Raw genomic sequence first — 5,260 nt, 5'->3', positions numbered from 1 at the left:
CCCCCCCCCCCCCCCCAGAATTAAAGGAATAGTTCATGTCTGAATGTCATAATTCTCATGTCTGTTGTGATTATGAAGCAACAGTCAGCAGCCTGTTAGCTTAGCTTAGCATAAAGAGTGTAAACAGAAGAAAACAACTGCCATAGGTCTGTCTGTCCGTCTATTGAGACAGAAAGCGAAGCAAACTTTCATCTTAAAGGGCCAGTGTGTAGCATTTCATGGGATCTGTTAGCAGAAATTAATAATCATATTCATAACTATGTTTTCATTTGTGTATAATCATCTGAAACCAACAATCGTTGTGTTTTTCTTAGCTTAGAATGAGCCCTTGTTTCTACAGTAGCCCTGAAGGGACAAACCAAACACTGGCTGCAGTGAAAACCTTTCACACTTTTATCTTGAAGGCCACCGTAGTTCTTCGACACGCGTGTGAAACCGTGATAATATGAGTGGCAGAGTAAAAGTACCTACAGTAGTGTTATTATGCCCTGGCCCTCATCATGACATGTGGTGCAGACCCACGCAAGCCAAAGCTCCTCTTTTGTGTTTAGATGACGCAGAGATAACATCCAATAATACATGTTTGAACAGGACGAAGAGATGGCTGCATTGTCATCTGCTGAGCTAAAGCAAACACTGAGGTCCACATGCAGGCCCAAGGCAAACATTCACCGACAACAGGAACCTTCAGAGCAGTGGCCCCGCAGCAAACACCTGGATATATTTCAACACCTTTGATCCAATCACACTTCCCGTTCTGTCTGGTGGGAGGGGCAGCTTTATGCAAAACACATCCGTCACATTTTCCTCCTCTTCGTTCCACTCGCAGGGTGCATGCACTGCTGCAGCCGACACAGCGGCTCCACCGGCTGAGCACCAGCCCACAGACCACGCACGGTACAGGAAGGAGCATCAATTACCGCGCAGGCTGTTTGACGCAAGTCGCGTCCCATAATTAGATTTCGGTCTGTCCTGCTGCCTGGAAATCAATCATCTCCTGCGCGGCGGCGGCACGTGCACAGTTATAGACACACACACACACACACACACACACACTGCATCGAGCCCTTTTGATTCCACCTGAAGTAATGGATGGATCTGCTCTCCGTCTATGCGCAGCTCGCTGCAGATTCATATACTCTGCCTGCATGCGCGCGCTCCGCGGACGGGAAAGCTCCGGGGGTTGCCTCCGCCGCGCGTGTGTGCCAACTCATCTTTCCACGATCAGTGAGCACGTCAGGATGGTGGCACCCCCAACACCATCCCCACGGAACACACACATCTGACATCTGGAGAGGAAAGTCACTAATTTGCTTGTTAAATTGTGGTTCTTTATTTATTTATTTTTTATTATTAGTAGTATTTGATCTTTGCTGAATTTCATAAAAAAAACTTTGCTGTATTAAAAATACACATTTGATAAAAAAAAATCTAGGTGATCTTTTTATAATTCTTATAACTCTTGGAAAGTTCCCCAACTTTTCCGTCATCCACGCGCGCAGGGACTTTAATCATAATTGTACCGCCATTAGGGATAGAAAATAGCATTTTATCCACCAGGTGCATCCGACATCTTCTCTTTGCATGATCCCCCCTTAAAGGCGGATAAAGATGCTTGCTATGTTCCACTGTGCAGCGGAGAGCGGAGGGAGATGAAGTTACAGTTTGGCACATTTAACAAAATAAATCAAATACTCACAGCCTGCAGAGGACCAGACGCATCGTATCCGAGCGCGACGAGTCTACACGGCGACAGAGATGGAAAGCATAACGCCGAGATCTCTCGCTTCTTGTCTCCTGCGATGCAGCGGTTTCTCTGCTGCAGTCCGAGGGAAGACGAGAGAGGCTGAGAGGCTGAGGGGGAGGTGTGGTGGAGGCGAGGGAGGGAGGGAGGGAGGGGGGGGGGGGGAATAGGCAGACTGAAATCAATAGTGCTGTAGCCTATAAACGGATAATAGTGAGTATTTCCCGTGTCATACAGTAGGATATGTGTCGGAGGCTCAGTGATGCAGGGTGTTGGGCAGCATCACAGACCAAAGAGAGAAGGAGTGAGGAGGGAAGAGTGGCATGCTGGGAAGAAGTTCACTGAGGGATGACGGACTGTTGCTGGAGCACTACACGCTGCTATAAGTCCAGTTTAATGAAATATGATAGTCTGCTATCAATTTCATTTAATAACACCACACATTTCAGGAGTTAGTTGGATTTGTTTTGGCCTTTTACACAACAGACATTTTAATTTGACACAACTTGTCATAGAAGGAAAAGCTCAGGTGTTACGTATAACATTAAAGGCTCCGTTACATTCAGGTGTCACCGTTTAGTTTTAACTCTATTATTTACACCTGTGACATGTTGAAATGTCATCCATGTTTTATATAATATATTCGACACCCTCAGAATACGACCAAAAGCATTTCATTACAAAATGGATTATAAATCGTGCCTGCAGCTGTTCACATATGTCTACCTTTTTAAATAGCTCTTGTTGCAGTAACTTTGAGGAGCAGATAAATGACACTGAGAAGGTTCATGGATTCAACTGTTGACCTGTAACGTTAGCTTAATGTTAGCAAAACGTTGGGTATGTGCGACTGAGTCAGTTTGCTAACTTGCTAGCTCTTCTCCTACAACACGGATCAACGTTTCAGTAGTTTTTACAACATAATACATTACATTGTACATTACTTTGTGGTATACCTCAAAAAGAGAGGTTGTTTCCTGCTGTGTCTTTCTCTCTGCACACATTCTAACTTTGTCATAGCAGGAAAAAAGCACAGGTGTTAGTAATAACGCCAACGATGTCTCTGTTCTATTCAAGAGTGCCAGTGAGAGTGTCAGTGAGCCAAACATGCACGATAACGGGAACCGGAAATCAAAGCAGCTAATTCATTTCACTATTTACACCTGGCAGGTTTCTCTGTAACACCTTTGGAAACTGAGGGAAATTCAAGATGCAGTTGCTACACGTTGCCACATTCAGAAAAAAACATAGAGTCAATTTAAAGTATTTAGACATCAAGCTCTATTCACACGTCTTGGTTAGTGATGCGGCGTAGTTGCCCATATGTGTTTAAAGCCCCTTTTAGTACCGAGAGATTAAACTGATAAACTGCCTCAACGGCCTCTGTATCTGCTCATCTCTGCTGCAGGCAGGCTGCAACCTCCGGTCCTGACGGGTGAAGCCAATGCGGAAGTGTATTAAAGCTGCATTCTCTCTAGTGTCCACCAGGGGGCGACTCCTCTGGTTGTATAGAAGTCTATGAGAAAATGACTCTACTTCTCTCTTGATTTATTACCTCAGTAAACATTGTAAACATGAGTTTATGGTCTCAATCTCTAGTTTCAAGTCTTCTTCAATACAGCATGATGTTCATTTAGTACATTATGGTCCATTTAGAGTCAGACCATAAAGCAGGGGATGCTTTAGGGCGGGGCTACACAGTGATTGACAGGTTGCTACTAGAGACGTATACGGCGTCTCTACGTCACTCCTCCTCAGTCCAGATATGGTCACTTCTGTTTACTGGTTGCAAAAAGCCAAGATGGCGACGGCCAAATCATTGAACTCGAGGCTTCAAAACATCAGTACTCTAAACAATGGGTGACGTTACAATGGCTACGTCCACTTCTTATATACAGATATAGCATAACACGACAGAACTGCTGGCTGTTGCATCATGGGTAGTGTAGGCACCAGGTTTTGACAAAGAGGAAGAATGAAAAAGACGAAAGTTTCTGCTGCATTGATTTTGATCTTTATTTATTTTTTTCAACATATAGCTGATCTGAGCTAATGATGACACCTATGTACAGTATGTATGAAATGTAAGTGTATATGTGCGTGTTTCTTTGCACGTCTGAATCCAGCGTCTTTGTATCTGCACCTTCTGAAGGAAGCCAGTCTACGCCAAACTTTGAGGCTAAAAGTGTTCAATGCGGACGTCTGGGCAGAGAGAGTAAGCAATCCCCAAAAAACCCATCCCATTCTGCATGGCTGCAGAAGGGCCATTATGAACCCCGGTGAATGAGCACTCCTCTCCTCCGCTCTCAGAAATAACCATTACAGCAGAAATCTCAAGCAGCGAGGAAGGAAGCCTGCGAGGACGTCCCTCTCACTCAGTCAAATAAAAACGCAGACACATTTGCATTTCTATCGGGCAGCTGTTGTTTAATTTGAGGGTTGAAATGAATAAAACCAAACACGCACACACACATTATTCATATCAGGACATGCCTGCACAGACACGCGCACATATGCACATAACTCCTGCATTAACATTAACATAACATGAGCTCTGTTCTGGGCATGCAAACTCAATACATATTTTCAAATAATCATCTCTCTTTGTCTTTTTTTCTCTTTTTTTCATAAACCATCATTCAAAGCCTTTGATCAATAAAGAATATGCTCCTATGAGTAAATAGGAACAAGGTCCCAACAGGGTATCGTATACCGTTCGGACAATCCAAAGAATGGAGATACTGGATGATTCTGCAAACCCCTGGATTATATTCAATAGTAATGTTTTAAATTCATATTCTTATAGGATTAGTACTTTCTAAAATATCTGTGTGTGGTTTCTAAAGGCTTAAACAACTGACACTCTGGAACAAGGTTAGTGAAAAGAAACCAAACGTGAACTCTTCTCATCTCATGAAAATCAGACATGCTACACAATCATCGATCTGTAATATTGTGCAACATAAAGGACGCACTACTAATGTTGTGCGTAAATCACAAGGTACAGGGGCCCATCTCACAAAAGCAATTTGTGGTGTGCACACGTCTCAAAACGGTGGCGGCGTCATGTTGATTGTTTGATGATTGTTTGCAGATAGATTAAGGAGTCCTACAGGGCTCCCACATGCTTAGAAATAAATCCCAAGGATGACTTTTTTATTTATTTGTGACACATGACAAAATTAACACAACAAGAAATTTAGTTGCAAATCACAGATTGCATTTGGTGTAACGGGCACAGGATCTCCCAATATGGATTTAGTTCCTCGGGATGCTAGGTTGCTACACATAAAGACGCCATCAAATTGTGTGATGGAAAGTGTTGGATCCAACATCTTTGGAGTCTAAAGGCGGGTTTACACCTAAAGGTCTGGTTCCTGAATCGAAACCAATGCAAAGATGATACACAAGAGCGTGTGAGAAGGATTAAGTTGTTTAATGTGGCTCATCTAGCAGCTGGATATCCACCATGCTTTCATGCTGCACTGGCAACAGAAAATGAGCCACACAGCTCGA

General features: G+C 43.5%; 1 protein-coding gene across 2 annotated transcripts in view; it reads right to left on the bottom strand.

Annotated features, from left to right (window-relative positions):
* The window catches only part of LOC116398661 (synaptic vesicle glycoprotein 2C-like), a 33,853-nt gene extending 31,973 nt beyond the window's left edge, over positions 1-1,880 (bottom strand). For both annotated transcript variants that reach the window (XM_031875156.1, XM_031875155.1), the window contains exon 1: positions 1,700-1,880. The gene's annotated coding sequence lies outside the window, so the exon portion shown is untranslated. The remainder of the gene's footprint in view (positions 1-1,699) is intronic.
* Positions 1,881-5,260: the final 3,380 nt, after the last annotated feature.

Source organism: Anarrhichthys ocellatus, unplaced genomic scaffold, assembly GCF_004355925.1.
Source record: "Anarrhichthys ocellatus isolate YVR2014 unplaced genomic scaffold, GSC_Weel_1.0 scaffold87, whole genome shotgun sequence".
Classification (NCBI taxonomy): Eukaryota; Metazoa; Chordata; class Actinopteri; order Perciformes; family Anarhichadidae; genus Anarrhichthys; species Anarrhichthys ocellatus.
Note: the sequence above shows the minus strand (reverse complement) of the source record. Positions and strands in the feature narration are given on the sequence as shown.